The 21,909-nt window shown below is 49.0% G+C and overlaps 1 protein-coding gene and 1 long non-coding RNA gene across 30 annotated transcripts in view; both read left to right on the top strand.

Annotated features, from left to right (window-relative positions):
- Nucleotides 1–13,808: 13,808 nt before the first annotated feature.
- LOC147362388 (uncharacterized) lies at nt 13,809–19,649 on the top strand. 7 transcript variants are annotated; one of them, XR_015136181.1, is made up of 4 exons: nt 13,809–13,944; nt 16,426–16,523; nt 18,900–18,955; nt 19,511–19,644. It is a non-coding gene; the product is annotated as an uncharacterized LOC147362388 (long non-coding RNA). The 7 variants fall into 7 exon arrangements; XR_015136177.1 differs by lacking the exon at nt 18,900–18,955 and having other exon boundaries at nt 16,426–16,513; nt 19,511–19,649; XR_015136176.1 differs by lacking the exon at nt 18,900–18,955 and having other exon boundaries at nt 19,511–19,647.
- Nucleotides 19,650–20,800: 1,151 nt separating this feature from the next.
- PRRC2B (proline rich coiled-coil 2B) overlaps nt 20,801–21,909 on the top strand; it is an 84,431-nt gene continuing 83,322 nt past the window's right edge. For 17 of the 23 annotated variants that reach the window (XR_015136163.1, XR_015136161.1, XR_015136158.1 and 14 more), the window contains exon 1: nt 20,801–21,032. The gene's annotated coding sequence lies outside the window, so the exon portion shown is untranslated. The remainder of the gene's footprint in view (nt 21,033–21,909) is intronic. The other 6 variants (XM_086324459.1, XM_086324458.1, XM_086324456.1 and 3 more) reach the window with 4 other exon arrangements.

Below are 21,909 nucleotides of genomic sequence, written 5' to 3'. Positions count from 1 at the left end.
CTGTGCATCGCTGAGAACTCGGAGTAAGCTTGCAAAAAACCTTCTCCCAGAAAGTGAATCGGATCTCTACTAGGGCCTCAGACACCTCACTGATGAAATTGTTGATCCAGAAAAATGTCTGGCTTTTTGTGGTGATGGGTGGAGCCTTCCATTTAAATTCTTCAACTTTATGACTTTTTTTTTTTTTTTTTTTTGCCATGCCTGGTGGCTTGTGAGATCTCAGCTCTGGACCAGGAATGAAATCCGGTCAGTAGTGAAAGCGCCGGAGCCCTAATCACTGGACTGCCAGGGAATTCCCAGATGATACTGGTAGATAAGCTCATTTCCCCCAGATGTTTGTTCTTCTGCAAGAATTGTGTTCAGGACAAGGTTTATTTGCCCCCCAGGTCACAGAGCTTCAGACAGGAGAAGCTGTGCCCAGATTTCTGATTGCATTTCTCCTGGATCCTTCTCCCTTGGTCAAATGTCTTCAATTCCTCCATTTGGCTCTGGAGATGAGTTTATAGGCTGACAGGCCTCGCTGTTAGCAAACAGCGTTTTTATTTGTCTTTTCAGAGTTCCCTTGCTTATAAACCTCTGGCAGGCAGGTCATTCCTCTGCCGCAGAAGCTCCACCTGCTCAGTCACACAGTTTCCTATAACTGCTCCAGACATTGTGGCTATGTGCTTGAGCACAATCTTCCAATCCTGGGTTCCAAACCACTTAGGACTTCCTAGGCTCGGTGGCTTCCCAGGTGGCTCAATGATAAAGAATCCACCTGCAATGTAGATGTCTGTTCAATCCCTGGGCAGGGAAGATGTCCTGGAGAAGGAGATGGCAACCCACTCCAGTATTCTTGCCTGGGAAATCCCATGGACAGAGGAAACTGGCGGACTACAGTCCATGGGATCGCAGAGTCAGACACGACTTAGCGACTAAACAACAAGGTTCGGTGGCAAAGCGGGCGCCCTGCCAGGGGTCTCGTGTCAGACTACGACGTCTAGCTTGATCGAAATCTCCTCCACCAAGGTGCCCGATGGCATCCAGGCAGGTCGTTCCCGGGGCAGCGGCCGCCATCCCGCCTCGCCTGCACCTCTGGCTTCCCCCGGCCCCTCCATCCTCGGGCCGCACCGCCTGACCGGCCCCACAACCCCTAGGCCCAGGGCTCAACCCGTGCGGCCCAAAGGAAAGCACCGGGAAATAAGCGCCCACCCGGAGCGCGAGCCTACTCCCCGCTTCGCCGTCGGGACAACGCGAAGGTTTGGCCAACCCCTCACAGCACCTCGGCCAATCGACGATGCTCATCGGTAGATAGGCGGCGGCTTCGTCCAATTGTGTCCTTCCGATCACAAGCGGCTCGCCCAATCGCTAGGGGACGTAACCAAGGACGCCTCCGGAAGAAACTGGGAAGGCGGGGGAAATAGAAGGGGTGTGGCCACAAGGCCCCGCCTCCCATTCTGCGAGGCGGAGGTTCTGCGCGTGCGTGATGGAGCCTGGGGCGGCTAGGGTGGAGGCGTCTGGGCGTCCGGTCATGGTTAATTCTTTACTGGAATCTTTTAAAACCTCTTGTCCACCCTGTGAGAGCTAGCTTAGCCGAAACTAAACATATCACACTGATCCCCTTATCCAATGACTGCTTCTGTTTATTCTAGAAAAAAAATCAGTAATATAAAATTTTGCTTATCACTTCTTGGCCTTTGGGCTAAGATCAAGTGTAGTATGGGGACTTCCAAGGTGGCACAGTGGTAAAGAATCCGCCTACCTGTGCAGGAGACGCAGAAGACGCAGGTTCAATCCCTGGGTCAGGAAGATCCTCTGGAGTAGGAAATGGCAACCCGCTCCAGTATCCTTACTAGAAAAATTCCATGGACAGAGGAGCCTGGTGGGCTACAGTCCATGGGGTCTCAAAGAGCCTGACATGACTGAACACAGACAAATTTTACTAATACATATACAGATTGATCCTCAACTGAGAGAGGGTGACAGGATCAAGCTGTGTAATACATACTGGCAAAGTTTAATATCACTCATTAAAAAAATTTTTTTTTATTAAACTATGGTTGATTTGCAACATTGTGTTTAATTTCTGCTGTCCAGCACATTGACTCAGTTATACATCTATATATTCCCTTTCATATTCTTTTCCATTATGGTTTATCATAGGATATTGAATATAGTTCCCTGTGTGATTAAGTGGCACCCCACTCCAGTACTCTTGCCTGGAAAATCCCGTGGACAGAGGAGCCTGGTAGGCTGCAATCCATGGGGTCTCGAAGAGTCGGACATGACTGAGAGACTTCACTTTCACTTTTCACTTTCATGCACTGGAGAAGGAAATGGCACCCCACTCCAGTGTTCTTGCCTGGAGAATCCCAGGGACGAGGGAGCCTGGTGGGCTGCCGTCTATGGGGTCGCACAGAGTTGGACACGACTGAAGTGACTTAGCAGCAGCAGTGATTAAAAAAAAGAATAAAGATGAATCAAGACTTCCCCGGCAGTCCAGTGACTAGGACTCCACCTTTCAAGAGATTGCAAGGGGCACAGATTCAACCCCTGGTCAGGGAACTAACACCCCACATGCTTCATGGCACAGCCAAAAAGAAAAGAATAAAAGGTGAATAAAAGGATCATATTTCCCTCTTCCCTAGTGGACCAGCTGGAATTCCCTCCAGAGTACTAGCGCCTCACTTTGGAGGCTCTGCCCTACAAGTCCATTTGTTGTCTTCAGAGACAGGAGAGAGGCAATGCTTTATCTATACTTTGGAGAAAGTCTGCCTAGAATGACCCCAGGCGAGTCAGTTAACCTCTCTGTGCAATTTCCTCATGGTTAAAATAGGAGTATTAACAATATCTGTCTCAGAGGGGATTGGGGGAAGATGGAGTGAGTCAATAATATGAAAGTGCTTAGAGCAATGCCTAACAGCACAGGATAAGCTCTTAAATGATAATGATGGGTGAGTAGGCGTAGTGTCAGAGCAGCTCCCCACTGCTAATCTGTCCTTACTTCTTTTTTTTTTTTTAATAAAGTTTTATTAAAGTATAAAGGAGATAGAGAAAGCTTCTGACATAGGCATCAGAAGGGGGTAGAAAGAGTATCCCTGTCCTTACTTCTTTTCAATTACCAGCTTTGGAGTCAGAGTGATCTGGTTCCACATTGATTTATTCTTCAAGCATGAGCCTCTCACCTCCTTGCTGTTGTTGTTGGGTCACTAAGTCGCAGCCGACTCTTTGCAACCCCATGGACCACAGCACACCAGGCTCCCCTGTCCACTATCTCCCAGTGTCTGCTCAAACTCATGTCCATTGAGTCGATGATGCCATCCAACCATCTCATCCTCTGTCACCCCTTCTCTTCCTGCCCTGAATCTTTCCCAGTGTCAGGATCTTTTCCAATGAGTTGGCCCTTTGAATCAGGTGGTCAAAGTATTGGAGCTCTAGCATCAGTCCTTCCAATGCATATTCAGTGTTGATTTCCTTTAGGATAGCCTTCTAAGATGTACTTAAACTTTCTGAGCCTCCGTTTCCTCCTCCATAAATGAGAGGCGTGCTGTGCTTAGTCACTCAGTTGTGTCTGACTCTTTGTGACCCCGTGGACTGTAGCCCCCCAGGCTACTCTCTCCATGGAGATTCTCCAGGCAAGAATACTGGAATGGGTTGCCATGCCCTCTTCCAGCGAATCTTCCCAACCCAGGAATCCAACCAAATGAAAGATGATGTACAGATAAAATGACAACATGAGTGTAACTTATTTATCTCGGTGCCTGACATTTAGTAGATTCTCAGTTTAAGAAAAAAAGAACTATCATTTTTGTTGTAGCAGAGACTAATGTGTTCAACAATCCCCACTTCCTTTTCCTCCAGGGCACTCCACTAGACTATATTTCCCAACCTCCCATGCTGGTAGGCGGGGACACAAGACTGAGTTCCAGCCAGTGGAGTGTGGGCAGAAGTAATACGCACACGTCCAAGGCCTGCCTTTCTGTGGAGTGATGGTAGAACTAGAGGATGGAAGGTTCCTGAATTCCCGAAGGAATTTCCAGAATTCCTGAATTCTGCTCCATTTGGAACAGAAGGAAATAGGGAAACCCACGTGGGAGAAATAAAAAAATAAACTTGAATTGAAATGTACCGCTAAAATGCTGGGGTTGCTTGTCACAGCTTTGAGCCAACCTAATACATAACCATTTCTCTTGTTATCATACTTTTTTTTTTTTGAAATCTCAACTCTCCTGACTTCAGTTGGCACAAGATTTGTTCTACAATTCAAAAGTATGCTGTTTGGTGATGGCATTTTAAATGTGTGCACCCTGCCCCCTCAGCAGGACTGTAAACCCATCTTTGAGCTGTTTCTTCTGTGCACCCTCCCTCGCAGTCCTGGGTCCCACACCCACGGAGCCCAGATCCTCCAGTGGTACCTGTGGAATGGTGCAAGGGTAACTATCCACAGATGGGTGCAAACGTCGTGCCCGGCTTCATCACATTCCTAGCTCCCCTGTTTTTCCTCCTCTCCTCTCCTTTTTACAGGTTCCTGTTTTAAAAAATGTTAATTGTATATTGGAGTATAATTGATTTACAATGTTGTGTTGGTTTTAGGTGTACAGCAAAGTGATCTGGTTATACATATACACATATACGGTCTTCCTAGGTGGCGCTAGTGGCAAAGAATCCACTTGCTAGTGCAAGGGACATAATGAGATGTAGATATGATACCTGGGTTGGGAAGATCCCCTGGAAGAGAGCATGGCAACCCACTCCAGTACTCTTGCCTGGAGAAACTCATGGACAGAGGAGCCTGGCGGGCTGCAGTCCATGGTGTCTCAAGAGAGTTGGACACGACTGAAGCAACCTGGCACGTGCATGCACGCATACACGTATATCTATTCTTTTTTTTTTTTTTGGCCACGTTGTGTGGCTTGCAATATCTTACTGCCATGACCAGGAATCAAACCCATGCTCCCTGCATTGGGAACATGGAGTCTTAACCACTGCACTACGAGGCAAGTCTTTATCTATTCTTTTTCAGATTCTTCTCCAGTTTAGGTTATTACAGAATACTGAATAGAGTTCCCTGTGCTATACAATAGGTCCCTGTGGATTATTTTAATATAGCAGTATGTATATGTTATCCCAAATTCCTAATCTATCCCTCTTCCCTTTGGGGAACTGTGTTTCTGAAGTCTGTTTTGTAAATAAGTTCTTGTGTATCATTGTTTTAGATTCCACATATGTGCTGTCATATGATAATCGTCTTTTTCTGACTTACCTCACTTAGTTTGATAATCTCTAGGCCCATCCAAATGGCATCATCTCATCCTTGTTTATGGCTGAGTAATATTCCATTGTATATATGTACCACGTCTTTATCCATTCATCTGTCGGATGGACACTTAGGTTGCTTTCATGTCTTTGCTATTATAAATAGGACTGCTGTGACCACTGGGGTGCATGGATCTTTTCAAATTACAGTTTTCTTTGAATATATTCCCAGGAGTAGGATTGCTGGATCATATGGTAGCTCTTGGGCCTCCTCCATGACTCAGCAGGTACAGAATCCACCTGCAGTGTAGAAGACAGGGGAGACACGGGTTTGATCCCTGGACTGGGAAGATCTCTTGGAGGAGGAAATGGCAACCCACTCCAGTATTCTTGCCTGGGAAATTCCATGGACATGGACATAGGAGCCTGGTGGGTTACAGTCCAAAGGGTCACAAAGAATTGGACACCACTGAGCGTCTAAGAGCACACACACACACACACACATGAAGTACCTCTATTTTTAGTTTTTTAGAGAACCTCCATACTCTTTTCTATAGTGGCTACCAATTTATATTCTCGCCAACAGTGTAGTAGGGTTCCCTTTTCTCCATATCCTCTGTGGATTCCTTTTTCATTACCTCATTTATTTAGCAAATATTTATTGAACTCCTTCCAATGCTGTGCTAGGCACTGTGTGAGATTTGGGGATGTAGCAGTGAACACGCAAACACCATCCCAGTCAGAGGATCTTACAGCCTAATGGGCAAGACAAGCAAGCAGGATTTTCAGTGTAAAACACTGGCCCATAGGCTCCATGACCATCATATCTGTCTTGTGAGCCTTGGTATCCTGGGACTAGTGCCAAACAAGCCATAGAGATATGATGCTATGGGAATTTGGAGGTGGGTGTCAACAGGAAAGTGTTCTTAAAACAGGTGATATCCATGGGAATTCTCTCATGGTCCAGTGGTTAGGACTCCAAACTTTCACTGCAGGGGGCACAGGTTTGATCCCTATTTGGGGAACTAAGATCTTGCTTGCCATGCCACACAGCCAAAACAAACAAACAAAATTAATAAAAAAACACTAAACCCAGGAACATTAAAAAAAGAAAAAAAAAGGAGATGATGTCCAGCCTGAGTGTTGAGGGTTGAGTAGGATTCCACTAGGCAAAGGAGGTTGTGTGGGTCCAGGGACAGTTTATTCCAGGCAAAGGGAACATGCAGTACCAAGTCGGCTGGCGAAACCTATGACCCTGGAAAGTGATGGGGTGAGAGATGAGCCTGGAGGGATAAGATCATATTTCAGAAGTCCAAGGAGGTTGGCCTGTGGCATTAAGGAACACCTGACAAGACTATCATCTGGTGTTTCACTGGTTAATTCCTCCCCTGCAAAGAATAGGTACAACCTCAGGAGTGACTCAGTTAAGCTTCTGAGGGAAAAGCCATTCTTAGCCACTCTAGATGCTTTCGAACTGTGGTGCTGGAGAAGACTCTTGAGAGTCCCTTGGACAGCAAGGAGATCAAACAAGTCAATCCTAAAGGAAATCAATTCTAAATATTCATTGGAAGGACTGATGCTGAAGCTGAAGCTCGATACTTTCACCATCTGATGGGAAGAACCGACTCATTGAAAAAGACCCAGATGCTGGGAAGGATTGAAGGCAGGAGCAGAAGCGGGCATCAGAGTATGAGATGGTTGGATGACATCATCGACTCAATGGACATGAGTTTGTGCAAGCTCTGGGAGATGGTAAAGGACAGGGAAGCCTGGCGTGCTGCAGTCCATGGGGTTGCAAAGAGTCGGCCGTGACTTAGTGACTGAACAACAAGTTGCTCTAGAAGAACTTTTGCAGGTGTGGCCCCTGACCAGTGGGGACCCAACCCAGGGCAGCCCAGCCATCTCATTATTCTTGGTACTTCATTTTTGTTTCTTTTGGCCTTGCCTTGTGGCATGCAAGATCCTAATTTCGGATCAGAGATCAAAACCGAGCCCCCTGCAGTGGAATCTTGCTACATTTCATATCCTGCAGCTGAGCCCCACTGGTTGTCATTTCCCCTCTCTGGCTATTGTTTGTGTCCAGTCCTCCGGTGGGATGATAAGATTCTGGACACCCACACCCAGCCTTTGTGAGAAGGGGCTTGCTGCCCTGATTATCACCCATCAATCGTTTTTTTGGCTACGCCATACTGCTTGCAGAATTTTATTCTGTGACCAGGGATTGAACCCAGGCCACGGCAATGAAAGCCCTGAGTCCCAACCACTTGACCTCCAGCGAATTACCCATCATTCGTGGTATACCCTCTTTAGACCAGCTCTACAGTTAGCTGCTAACCCACTGGCCCAGGCAAGTGGAAGCATCATGTCTTCATTCACTGTGTTAACTAGGAAGTAAGCATATTTACGCAGGCATCTTGTTATTCAAACTTATTTAAAAATTTGCTTAAATTTTCCTCTAATTATTTTCCTTTCTTTTTGTTCATCTAATGCTACCCCAAAGATTTTGCTGCCAAACAAGTTCAGTATGGCATAAGGATTTGAAATCAGGCAAAACTGGGTTTGACTCATGGATCTGGTCATCGTTAGCTGTGTTGGCTAGTTACCTACTCTCTCTGAGCCTTGCTTCTCTCATCTGTAAAATGGGGATGACAGATTCAGTGAGACAAGGTATGTGGACTGTTTAGCCTAACACCTGGCATGCAGTAAGCCCTGTAGGTGGCAGCCATTCCTCAAGATTCAAAAAATATTTATTGAGCACGTATTAGTATGCATGCACGCATGCATTATGAGTCATGTGCTCATAAAGTAACTCTACATGAGCCTACTTCTGGTAGTTTTTATCTGTTCTGCTTTTTAAATTTTTAAAAAATATTTATTTGGCTGCATCTGGTCTTAGTTGCAGCACAAGGGATCTTTGATCTTCTTTGGGGCATGTGTGATGTAGTTCTGTCAACAGGGATTGAGCCTGGGCCCCCGTGTTGAGAGCAGAGTCTTAGTCACTGGACCAGCAGGGTAGCCCCTACTTTTATTTTTGTTGTTGTTTTTGACTGCCCAGTTTGTAGGATCTTAATTCCTCAAACAGAGATTGAAAGTGCCCTTGGCAGTGAAAGTAGAAAGTCCTTACCACTAGATCACCAGGGAGTTCCTTTTTCTGCTTTTAAATTATGAGAAGAGAAACATACTCAGGCACACTGTTTCCAAATTGTGGCCTACAGACCTCTCACCTCTTAAGGACCTAGAAGAGTCAAAACCATTTTCATAAGAATACTAAGACACTATTTGCTTTTTCACTGCGTAGACAGTTACTATGGTGGGTAAAATTGCTGGCTGCCTAGCTTGAATCAAAGCAGTAGCTCCAAACGGTACTATGAAAAGTTGCATTCTGCATTGCCATGCTCTTTGCAGAAAAAAAGGAAGGCCACTTCTGCTTTAGAATGACACTGATGAAGCCGTAAAAGTAATTTTAGTAAAGCTCAACTCTGAAGGACGTACCTTTTTAGTATTTGTCTCGCAAAATGGGAAGTACACAAAGGCACTTCACTGAGGCAGACCAAAGAACTCCGGTCGTCTCCAAGAAAGGAACTTGTGTGACTCAGTTGCCAGCTGAACTGGCTGCTTTCCTCAGTGATCACCATTTTCCTGAAAGACAAATGACCGCTATGGCTATTCAGACTGGGCTATAAAATAGATCTGCCATCCACCTGATTGCCCTCAGCTTGCCAGCCTCGTCATCATTAGGCCATCTGCTCCTCATGGGGACCCAGGAGACTCCTCAGATGCCATAGGAGAAAGTGTCCCTGACTCCATAAATCCCGTTTCCCCTTGGACTCAGATGAATAAGCCATTTAGAAATAAAGTGTGCATTTCCCTTAAAATTTAAATATCACCAGGAAGGTTGGAAACCTAAATATACACGAGGGACTTTCCTGGTGGTCCAGTGGCTGAGATCTGTGCTCCCAATTGCAGGGGGCCCGGGTTCCATCCCTGGTCCAGGAACTAGACCCCTGATCTGGGAACTAGATCCCACGTGCCACAACTCAACGTCTCATGCTGTGACTAAAGATCCTGCATGCCCCAACAAAGATAAAGGATCCCATGTGCTGCAACTAAATAAAAGACCCGGAGCAGCCAAATAAATAAACAGATAGATCTTTAACATTAAAACAATAAATACATGCACGTGAACAGATGGCAGTAATGTAACCGACCGAGATCCCAGCAAAAGTGCCATTTCAAATGAGGATATTTTTATTGTGGTAAAATATACACACTGTGAGGTTTAACAGTTTAACTACTTTAACATGTGTACATTTTGTACACTTGCAATGTTGTGCAGCCTTCACCTCTATCTAGTTTCATCATCCCCATAAGGAAATCCCACACCCATTAAGCAGTCACTCCCCATCCCCACTCCTCCCAGCCCCTGGCAACCCTAATCTGCTTTCTGTCTCTGTGGATTTGCCTATCTGGGGTATGTCGCATAAACGGAATTATATAACATATGGCCTTTTGTATCTGGCTTCTTTCTCTTTGTGTAATGTTTCCAAAGTTCATCCATGTTATAGCACCTAACAGTACTTCTTTCAATAGTTAAATAAATAATATTTCACTGGCACTAGTGGTAAAGAATCCGCCTGCCAATGCAGGAGATGCAAGACATGTGGGTTCCATCCCTGGGTCAGGAAGATTCCCTGGAGTAGGAGGTGGCAACCCATTCCAGTATTCTTCCCTGGAGAATTCCAGGGACAGAGGAGCCGGGCGGGCTGCAGTCCGTGGGGCCAAAGAGTGTTGAACACGATTGAGCAACTGAGCACGAGTCTACCACATTTTATCTACTCAGCTGTTAATGGACATTTGGGTTGTTTCTACCTTTTGACTACTGTGAATAATGCTGCTATGGACAGTCCTGTATAAGCTTTTGTTTGAACCTCTGTCTTCGACTCTTTTAGGTAAACACCTAGGTGTAGAATTGCTGGGTTATGTGATAATTCTACGTTCAATGTTTTGAGGACCCTCCATCCTGTTTTACTGAGCAGGTACACCATTTTACCTTCCCATCAGCAATATATGAGTGTTCCAATACATTCCCATCCTCACCAACACTTGTTATTTTCCATACAGGCATCCCAGAGGGTATGAAGCTGTATCTCACTGTTCTTTTAATTTGCATTTCCCTGATGGCTAATGATGTTGAGGCTTTTTTCATATGTTTGTTGGCCATTTGTATATCTTCTTTGGAGAAATGTCTGTTCAAGTCCTTTGCCCACATTTTCATGGGGTTGTCTGTCTTTTTGTTACTGAGATGTGTTCTTTAGATACTCTGGATATCAGACCCTTTTCAGACATATGCTTAGCAAATATACTTTTTTCTCAATTTGAGTTGTCTTCTCCCTTTTGCGCCAGAAAGTTAGATTTTGAGATCCATTATTTCTCCAGTACCACATTTCTGGAATCCTGCCACAGAGGGCAGGACCCGATTCCTACACTCTCCTGCCAATGACCTTCCTGTACTCTTCCCTTAGGCGTACTCCTGGTCACGTGTCAACGCCTTCAGCTGGTGTGGCTTCTCAGGCTCCATGCTGAGGAAGATTCAAAAATGGGAAGATTCTCACTGGGAAAGAGAACCACAATCCAGGAATCCTGCCATTCAGGTCAGATCAGTCGCTCAGTCGTGTCCCACTCTTTGCGACCCCATGAATCGCAGCACGCCAGGCCTCCCTGTCCATCACCAACTCCCAGAGTTCACTCAGACTCATGTCCATTGAGTCAGTGATGCCATCCAGCCATCTCATCCTCTGTCGTCCCCTTCTCCTCCTGCCCCCAATCCCTCCCAGCATCAGAGTCTTTTCCAACGAGTCAACTCTTCGCATGAGGTGGCCAAAGTACTGGAGTTTCAGCTTTAGCATCATTCCTTCCAAAGAAATCCCAGAGCTGATATCCTTTAGAATGGACTGGTTGGATCTCCTTGCAGTCCAAGGGACTTTCAGGAGTCTTCTCCAACACCACAGTTGAAAAGCATTCGGCGCTCAGGCTTCTTCACAGTCCAACTCTCACATCCATTCATGACCACAAGAAAAACCATAGCCTTGACTAGACGGACCTTTGTTGGCAAAGGAATGTCTCTGCTTTTGAATATGCTATCTAGGTTGGTCATAACTTTCCTTCCAAGGAGTAAGCGTCTTTTAATTTCATGGCTGCAGTCACCATCTGCAGTGATTTTGGAGCCCAGAAAAATAAAGTCTGACACTGTTTCCACTGTTTCCCCATCTATTTCCCATGAAGTGATGGGACTGGATGCCATGATCTTCATTTTCTGAATGTTGAGCTTTAAGCCAACTTTTTCACTCTCCACTTTCACCTTCATCAAGAGGCTTTTTAGTTCCTCTTCACTTTCTGCCATAAGGGTGGTGACATCTGCATATCTGAGGTTATTGATATTTCTCCCAGCATTCTTGATTCCAGCTTGTGTTTCTTCTAGTCCAGCGTTTCTCATTATGTACTCTGCATATAAGTTAAATAAACAGGGTGACAATATACAGCCTTGAGTTGGGACTTGCTTTTTTGGTACTTGGCATCCCATCTTCATTTAGAAGCCTTCTTAGTGAATTTCTTTTTTCCTTTCCCTCCTGGTGATCAGTTGCTAAATTGTGTCCAATTCTTTGCAACCCCATGGACTGCAGCCTGTTAGAATCCTCTGTCTATGGGATTTCCCAGGCAAGAATACAGGAGTGGGTTGCCATTTCCTTCTCCAGGGGATCTTCCCGACCTGAGTCTCCTGCATTGGCAGGAGGACTGAGCCACCAGGGAAGCCCTGTCCCTCAAAATTTTCACTCTCTCCTCTCAGCCGAAGTTACCAAGTTTTTAACTAAATGTACATGTATTCATTTGGCTGCACGAGGTCTTAGTTGTGGCATGTGGGATCTAGTTCACTGCCCAGGGATCAAACTCAGTCCCCTGCACTGCAAGCTTGGAGTCTGAGCCACTGGACCATCAGGGAAGTCCCAGAGTTGCCAGGTTTTAAATCTTATCTTCACACATCTTTTCTTCCCCAGTCTTGGCTCGTTCCCTCTCCTGGGTCTCTCTCCGTGGTGGAAAACGGAGGGCAAATTCGTAAGACTCAGGTGTGATGTTGAGAAACTGAAAGCACTCCAGCCCTGAACTCCCTTTGTCATGAGCCCCTCAGAGGAGACCTCGCTTTTAAGCCCATCTGTGTCAGATACTGTGGAGAAGGCAATGGCACCCCACTCCAGTACTCTTGCCTGGAAAATCCCATGGATGAAGGAGCCTGGTAGGCTGCAGTCCATGGGGTCACTAAGAGTCGGACACGACTGAGTGACTTCACTTTCACCTTTCACTTTCATGCATTGGAGAAGGAAATGGCAACCCACTCCAGTGTTTTTGCCTGGAGAATCCCAGGGATGGCGGGGCCTGGTGGGCTGCCGTCTATGGGGTTGCACAGAGTTGGACATGACTGAAGCGACTTAGCAGCAGCAGCAGCAGTGTCAGGTACTGAGACCCAGATGTGATGCCAAGGTCTGTGCAGGGCCCAGGCTGCCTGTTCAGACCGAAGAGTCATATTTTTAGCCCAAGGCTCCCATTCCTGCCAGAGGGCACATTTGCTGGGATGTGGCTACTTTTCCGATTGCCACCAGCCAGCCCATGGTCCCCTTCTGGGGCCCAGATGCTCCCATTTCTGGCCCTTCATTCAAGCTGGTCCTTCCATCTGGAATGTTCTTCCCCAGTCTCCTCTGATTAAACTCTACCCTTCCTTCAAAGCCTGGTGTCAAAAGCACCTGCTCCAGGAAGGCTCCCCCAGCCTCCCCGGCTGGAAATAATTTCTCCCTGGACTACGGTCTTTTTTTCCTTCAGTTAAGATGACCACATTTTCTGAACCGTAACTGGGACTCAGGCTCTCTGTCACTGGTACAATTGCCTTTTGGAGAACAGGTGCAGAGAATATGACAGCAAGCCCATCCAGGAATCCCTGGCGTGTGGGATCACTGCACAAGTTGTAGGCTCACATTCCTAGATTGTACTGCAAGTTACTGTAGTTCTGAGCCGGGAGAGTGTGCTGCTGCTGCTGCTAAGTCGCTTCAGCCATGTCTGACTCTATGCGACCCCATAGATGGCAGCCCACCAGGCTCCCCCGTCCCTGGGATTCTCCAGGCAAGAACACTGTAGTGGGTTGCCATTTCCTTCTCCAATGCATGAAAGTGAAAAGTGAAAGTGAGGTCGCTCAGTCGTGTCCGACCCTCAGCGACCCCATGGACTGCAGCCTTCCAGGCTCCTCCGTCCGTGGGATTTTCCAGGCAAGAGTACTGGAGTGGGGTGCCATTGCCTTCTCCAGGGAGTGTGCTACTAGGTCAGAATCAGGCCTGGATGATTCAGACCCAGCTCAGGCCCACACCTGTATAGTAGGGAAGAGTATTTGTATTCTATTACACGTTAAATCACTAAAGGGATGTTGCCTGTAAGCCTCAGTGATACATAATGGCCTATCTCTGAGAACCGTGCCTCCCAGGTAGTGAGCGTTAAACTAAAATACCTTTGTTTAGCTCACCAGGAAACCTCCTGACCAGGCCCACCTGGTAAATGACTGCAGGAAGGGAGAAATGAACACAGATCCTCCAGAGGCTGACCGGAACCAGGAAATGTTTGACTTTACTACCCCCTCTTTTTAGTATAAAAGAAGTCTGGATTCTAACTCAGGTAAGATGGCTCTTGGAACATGAGTCTATCATTTTCTCAGTTGGCCAGCTTTCAGAATAATCGCCATTCCTTGCTCCAAAACTCGTGTCTCAGTTTATTGCCCTGTCTTGCACAAGACTACAAGCTTGAACTCGGTGGCACCTGGAGGTAGCGAGAGCTTGATGAATCAGTTTTTATTTTTGTTGGGTTTGGTTTGTTGTTGTTGTTGTTTTAATTCCTCTCGAAAGTTTCTTGAATGAAGAGAGAAGTTATTTCTCACCTTGCCATTTCTCAGCACTCTGACTGGCTGCCATGATGGATCTCAGTAAATATTTTCTGGCTTCCCTGGTGGCTCAGATGGAAAAGAATCTGCCTGCAATGCAGGAGACCTGGGTTCAATCCCTGGGTCGGGAAGATCCCCTGTAGAATGAAATGGCAACTCACGCTGGTATTCTTGCCTGGGAAATGCCATCCATGGACAGAGGAGCCTAACGGGCTACAGTCCATGGGGTCGCAAAGAATTGGACACAACTGAGTGACTAACACACACACACACAGTTTTTTCAGTCGGATGGAATGTCTTCACTAGACAGAATGAGTGGAGGCTTGGCTAAGACATGGGTGAGGGAAGGCAAGAGGTTGTGAGAACTGACTCACTGACTGACAGATGCATTTGTAAGAGGGCTGTCAGCTTCCTCTTTCACTCCTTTGGGACCCAGCTGTCATCTCTGAGGAAGCCCAGACTGTGTTTCCAGAGAGAGGGACCACAAGGAAAACCCTGGAGCACGAGAAACCTCGTGGAAGAAGAGACAGTGCAGCGGCCTCAGTGACCCCAGTCGTACCAGGTGGAGTAGAAGAACCCACCCAGTTCAGTGCAGTCGCTCAGTCGTGTCCGGCTTTTTGCAACCCTGTGGACTGCAGCATGCCAGGCCTCCCTGTCCATCACCAACTCCCGGAGTTCACTGAAACTCATATCCGTTGAGTTGGTGATGCCATCCAACCATCTCATCCTCTGTGGTCCCCTTCTCCTCCTGCCTTCAATCTTTCCCAGCGTCAGGGTCTTTTCCAATGAGTCAGTTCTTTGCATCATGTGGCCAAAGTATTGGAGCTTCAGCTTCAATATCAGTCCTTCCAATGAATATTCAGGACTGATTTCCTTTAGGATGGACTGGTTGGGTCTCCTTGCAGTCCAAGGGACTCTCAAGAGTCTCCTCTGACACCACAGTTCAAAAGCATCAATTCTTCGGTGCTCAGCTTTCTTAAAAGTCCAACTCTCACATCCATACGTGGCTACTGGAAAAACCATAGGCTTGCCTAGACGGAACTTTGTTGGGAAAATAATGTCTCTGCTTTTTAATATGCTGTCCAGGTTGGTCATAACTTCTCTTTCCAGGAGTAAGTATCTTTTAATTTCATGGCTGCAGTCACCATCTGCAGTGATTTTGGAGCCCAGAAAAATAGTCTGCCACTGTTTCCACTGTTTCCTTCCTTGCCCTGAAGTGATGGGACCGGATGCCATGATCTCAGTTTTCTGAATGTTGAGCTTTAAGCCAACTTTTCCACCCATCCAAAACCCCCCAAATTGTGAGAAATTACAATTTGTAGTTGTTTAAATTTATGTATCTGTTTATTTTTGGCTGTGCTGGGTCTTTGTTGCTGCGAGCAGGCATTCTCTGCTGCTGCTGCTGCTAAGTCGCTTCAGTTGTGTCCGACTCTGTGCGACCCCATAGACAGCAGCCCAGGAAGCTCCCCTGTCCCTGGGATTCTCCAGGCAAGAACACTGGAGTGGGTTGCCATTTCCTTCTCCAATGCAGGAAAGTGAAAAGTGAGAGTGAAGTCGCTCAGTCGTGTCCGACTCTTAGCGACCCCATGGACTGCAGCCTACCAGGCTCCTCGGTCCATGGGATTTTCCAGGCAAGAGTACTGGAGTGGGGTGCCATTGCCTTCTCCAGCAGGCATTCTCTAGTTGTGGCTAGCAGGGGCTCCTCTCTAATTGTGGTGTGCCGACTTCTCGTTGCAGTGGCTTCTCTTGTTCCAGACTCAAGAGCTCAGGCTCAGTAGCTGCAGCACATGGGCTTACTTTTTCCTGAGCCATGTGGAGCCTTCCTGAAGCAAGGACCGAACCCGTATCTCCTACATTTGCAGGCAGATTCTTAACCACTGGATCACCATGGCATTCCTTGTTGTTGTTTTAAGCCACTAAGTTTTGGGGCTGCTTGTTACAAAGCAACTGATGACTAACAAGGCAGGCTCCAAGGTGTGTGAGATGAAAAAGGAAGAGCAGTAATAAGCAACATGTGCTGAATGCCTGCTAGTTGCCAGCTTGTGCTAACAGCTGATACCGTGTGCGCATCACCTCATTCAACGCTTGCGACAATCCTCTTCCCCAGTTTTCAGAGATTCAGTGAGTCAGAGCCACTTGTGTAAAGACACACAGTAAATGAGAATAAAGACAGAATCTAACTCAGAGGCATCTGACTTTGAATCCTGCATTCTTTTCAGACCATGGCTCCAGGCTGGGGGCAAGCCCAGGGGAACGGCATAGACTCAGTGCCTGCTTCAGGGCTGAGCGTGGACACCCACCGGAGAGGTGAGTTCAGGTGAGCTGACTGGGCCTCTGTGCTTTCTGGAACCTGTGGGTTGTGTGCATGGCCATGCCATGGACAAGACTCAGGCTTCGAGTGGCTGAAGGGAGCCTTGGTTCTGAAGCCAGACGGGGCCACCAGGAGAGGCTTCCAGAGCTGTCCCTGGACTCCTTGCCTGGGTCAGTGCTTTAAGGCTGGCTTCCTGTTTGTGTTCTGTGTCCAGTGGTCCTCCACTTCCCTTCCCTTCAGTGGGACATTGATTTGCCAGAGCTTTCTGAGGTCTGGAGGGCGAGAGAGGTTCTCTTGTCCATCTCACAGCCAGGCAGTGGTGGTGGATGAAGGTCCAGTAGCCTCAATAGATTGATCTGTAAAATGGGGTTGATGATAGACCCTAACTCACAGAATCATGGTGAAGAGGCTGTGATATACAGAAAGTGGGAGCGGTGCAACAAGCCCTCAACAAGTGTGTGTTCTCCTTTCTACTCAACTCTGTCATCAGCTCCCTATGGAAACTCAAGCAACTCAACAAATCTGTGTTTTAATTTCCTTACCCCAGAGTGCTCAATAAATAGTGACTATTCTTTTTGTGTGTGCGTCTGGTTTGGGTCTTAGTTGCAGCATGTGAACCCAAAGGTGCAGCATGTGGGATCTAGTTCCCTGACTAGGGATGGAACCCAGGCCCCCCGCATTGGGAGCACCGAGTCTTAGCCACCGGACCACCAGGGGATGGAAAGAAACCCGGCAAAGTCTCAGACTCTCCAGGCAGTGGAGTGATGAGGGGCAGCTTTTCTGGCTTCCTTTTGAGGCCAGGACTATAGGGCACCAGTAGAGGTCAAATTCTGACCCTCAAGATTCTCTGTCCCTTCATTTTTTTTCTCTTCTTTCATTCAATCATCTCTTATTAAGCACCTACGATGTGATACAGATTGTGGGCTAGGGGAATTAAGAAAATGAACAATTCACTGAGTCTGTCTGGAGAAGCTCCTAGTCTTGTAGGGGCCACAGATATGTACAAAGATGAGGACCACCAAGAAGACTGGGACTGTGATAGAGGGAAGGTTGGAGTGTGCCACTGGGGGTTAAAGAAGAAGAAAGTAGAAGGGAAAAAAAGAGAGAGAGAGGAAGAAAAGGGAGCATAAATGGAGGCAACTTTCCAAAGGACTAAAAAGAAAAAAAAAAGACCTGAATATGACCAATGATGGGCTTTCCATGTTCCACGTGAAATTAACACAAAGGAAATAAATATCTATCCATAATGTGGTTTTAGAAAAGAAAATCATGAATAAAGAAATATATGTGTTATACAAAAATATTAAATTTCAATGTAACCAAAAACAGTGAACACATTTTGGGACAAATAAAATTATGGATTCATAAAATCTGCAATTGGCTGTGAGAAATAGATGGAATCCTCCCCCTGACTCAGTTTAGGGGTTCAGAGAGATTTCTCCACTCATAAGCATAGTTTCTGAATATTTAAAAGAAGAAGAAGAAAAAACCCTAAGCTGAACAAGCTATGGTTTTTCCACTAGTCATGTATGGATGTGAGAGTTGGACCACAAAGAAGGCTGAGTGCCAAAGAATTGATGTTTTTGAACTGTGGAGCTGAAGACTTTTGAGAGTCCCTTGGACAGCAAGGAGATCAAACCAGTCAATCCTAAAGGAAATCAACCTTGAATGTTCATTGGAAGGACTGATGCTGAAGCTCTAATACTTTGGCACCTGATGCAAAGAGCCAACTCATTGGAAAAGACCCTGATGCTGGGAGAGATTGAGGGCAAGAGGAGAAGGGGGTGACAGAGGAAGAGATGGTTGGAGGGCATTACTGACTCAATAGATATGAGTTTGAGCAAACTCTGGGAGATAGTGAAGGACAGGGAAGCATGGCATGCTGCAATCCATGGGGTTGCAAAGAGTAGGACACACCTTAGCTACTGAATGACAAAAAAATAAAACAAAACAAAACACTGAACTAACTCTTGTCCATTGCTTCAGGCCAGCTCTCCCCAGCTTTGCCTCGCTTGGCCCACTCAGTCCACACTTCCTTTCAATGTTCCAGCTCTAACTACTGCTGTTTACTTTATAGCTGTTGTTCAGTTGCCAAGTCATGTCTGACTCTTCTCAACCCCATGGACTGCAGCACACCAGGCTTGCCTGTCCCTCACCATCTCCTGGAGTTTGCCCAAGTTCATGTCCATTGAATCGGTGATGTCATCCAACCATCCCATCCTCTGTCGCCCTCTTAGTAACTTTAACAAAATGAAACTGGCACATTGACTGTTCCCGTCTACATTGCCCATAGTCTCTTGGGGATAAATGACCGCAAAGTCCAGCCCTGGTCCAGCCCTCACACTCTGATCCCTTTCTCCTTCCTACTTCTGTCCTCTCTAGGTTTTCAGTTCTGGGAGAGCTTGATGGACACTTCCAGGGTCCTGGAGAAACCCCAGGTACCAGCCCTAACTGACAGTGTTAGTCCAAGGAGTTGGACTAACTAACACTAACTAACACTGTTAGTCCAACAGCCCCTCTCCCTGCTCCAGCACCTTCGCCTTGTTTTCCCCACAGACCAGCACAGCTGGGGTCAAATCCTTGCTCCACCACCCATGACCTCAATTTCCTTATCCATCAAGTGGGAACAACAGTAACTGTCTCCCATGTATTGAGTTATCTCTTGTAAAGTGCTTACCAGCCTGCCCAGCCCAGAAAAGTGCTCAACAAACAGTACCTAGCATTGTGGCTGTTGTCACCCCAGAGAAGTGCAGGATGAAAATGATTTCCTGAGTCTGGGACAAAAGCCGGGTTTCCTGGTGCTCGTGAAGCACTCCATTTCAACTCGCAGGGACTTAGCAGCTCTTGCTGTCCCCAGAGGGCGTCACTCTCCTTTCACGTGCCCACTTGACTTTCTCCCTTCCTGCCATTTGTAGTATTTCCTCGCCTGTTTTCCAGAGCACTCAAAACCCTCCAAACTTTTCATCTTTTTTTTTTTGGTCCTCTCTCTCCAGATAATAAAAGAGATAACCTCCTGATTCTTAAAGAGTTCCAGAGTCCCTTAACTCCCAGCCAAGAAAGTCAAGGGCCAGACACTCATTCATCTCCATTCCACAAACCAACCAACATTCACTGAGCGCTACTACGTGTCAGGCACTACGGTGCTCAGTGCTAAGCATAAACTTCACCCTGATCCGAGTTAAGTTGACGCGGGTTCACTTTCCTCCCAAGTCTGGCTGTGTGGCCTTGGACAAGTTCCTTCACCTCTCAGAGTCTCCGTGTCTCACCTGTGAATTGGAACAATCAACATCCGCCCAGCTGTTGGGATGAAACGAGACCGATCACTCCCCCGCGGCTGGCCGCTCCCCGTCGGTGCTGACTGTGTGTATGGACAAGTGCCAGACACGATTTGGATTCCCGGCTCCAGACGCATTTCTTTGTCTTTGCTCTTTCAAATCGCTTGCTTTCCTAAGTGCCCAAGTATCCAGACTAAAAAGCGAGAATGCCTCCTGAGCCCTCAGAATGCCCCCTGAGCCCTCAGACCGCAGAGGTCTCCGGGGCAGCGTGCCTTCTCCCTGACCTTTTGTTTGGCCTTCACACACACTCACAAACACTCAAGAGGCTGGGTTTATTATTGTCCGTCTTACGAAAATGTAATAAAGTATCTAGACTGGGCGACAACCTTGCTTTTGAATTAACAATGTATGATGCCTGCGGTTCCCTTTCCGGGCTTCTGTGAAATAACGTGTTGTAACAACAGCCGGGCTCCCCGTCTGGCGGCGGGCGCCGCAGTTCTGCGGGGGGGCGGGGGGCGGGGATCCGGGCTCTCACCGCCCCCCGAGCGCCCCCCCACCTCCCCCCACTCTTCCCAAGCCGCCCTGCGCCAGGGCCTCGCCCGCCCCTGGCCCCCTCCAGCCCAGCCCCCTCCTCTTCCGGCCCGCTCCGCCCGGCTCCCGACCCAACCCCGCCTCAGGGCCTCCTTCCCTTTCCCTCAGCCCCGCCCCTCAGGCACCCCTCCCCCCTGACTCCCCCGGCCTCTTCAGGGGGCCCCCCATCCCAGATTCCCCCTCTCTCAGGCCCCCTACTCCCGGCTTCGTCTCCTAGGCCCTGCAGGCCCTCACCTGGGCCCCTCGCGCGAGCTCGACCCCCTCTCCCGGGACCCCAGCCCCTCCTTTTCGGGCCCGGAGGCGGCTGGCGACCGCGGGTCCCCGGAGGCGCGGCAGGGGGCGCTGCGCGGGCTGAGGCGCGGCTGCGGGCTGTGGCGGCGGCGGCGGTGGCGGCGTGAGGAGGAGGCGGGCGGAGGCGGGGGCGGCGGCAGGCGGGGGGGCGGGGAGCCGAGAGCTGAAGGGAGGCGAGCGGCGAGACACAGGCTCCGAGGCTCCAGCGAGCGAGCGAGCGACGAGCGAGCCGGGAGGGAGGGAGGGAGGGAGCGAGCGAGCAGCCGCGCCGCCGCCTCGCAATCCGCCGCCATCCCGCCGCTTGACCGCCGCCCGATCGCCATCGCCCGGCCCAGTCGCGCCCGCGGAACTACACCAGGTGGGCCCGGGGCGCCGGGCGGCTGGGGGCGGCGCGGGGCCGGGGCGGCGGCGGCGGGCGCGGCGCTAAAAGATGGAGGCGGCGCGGCCCGGGCCGGCTTTTGTCTCTCTGTGGCGGCTGACTGACAGCGGCGCTCGGGCCGGGCCGACCTTTGTCCGCGATCGCGGGGGCTCAGCCCGCCCCGCGCCGCCGCCGTCGGCCCGCGGGGCCGGGCTGGGGGCGACCGTGGGGCGGGGGTTGCGGCGGGCGGCCCTCTCCCCATTGTTGTGGCGGCGTCGAGCGGCCTGGGCTCGGGCGCGCGGCGGGGTCGGGGCGCCCCCGGGGCCGGGGTCCTCCGAGGGAGGGGCCGCGGGGCGGCCGAGGCTGCGGAGAGCCCGGGGAGTCGCCTTTCCGGCCTAGATTCCGGCGGCCGCGGGTGTCTCGGCGGCCGGAGGAGTCTGGGCCGGTTTCCTGCCGCCCGGACCCCCATTTTGCTTCCTCCTGAGAGCGGCCGCGGGATGCAGGGCCGGGGCCCGGGGCCGACCCTCGGGGCCGGGGGGCGGAGTCCCTCGCCCCCCGCCGGGTGTCCCCGAAGTTGGTGATCAGGGTTGCCGGCCTGGGTGCGAGGGGCCGGGGGCTCACAGCCGCCCAGACGGCCGCGCTTTGAGTGCGGGAACGAGAACATTATTTTCAAAACACTTAATGCTCTGTTGCTGAAAATGTTTAATAATAAACAGGATCTCTCCCCGCTCAGGGCCTGCCAGATGGGTTTTTTTTCTCCCCCTCTCTTCCTCCCCGCCCCACCCCCAAGTAAAACCCAGCACTGTTGAAATCGTGGGCCTCTGAAGAGTGGATTTGCCTTCGTGAAACTGGAAGGCGTTTTTTTTTTTTCTAACCG

The sequence above is a fragment of the Bos grunniens genome, chromosome 11 (genome assembly GCF_055505025.1).
Source record: "Bos grunniens cultivar Pamir isolate PY7600 chromosome 11, Bosgru_T2T1.0, whole genome shotgun sequence".
NCBI lineage: Eukaryota > Metazoa > Chordata > Mammalia > Artiodactyla > Bovidae > Bos > Bos grunniens.
Note: the sequence above shows the minus strand (reverse complement) of the source record. Positions and strands in the feature narration are given on the sequence as shown.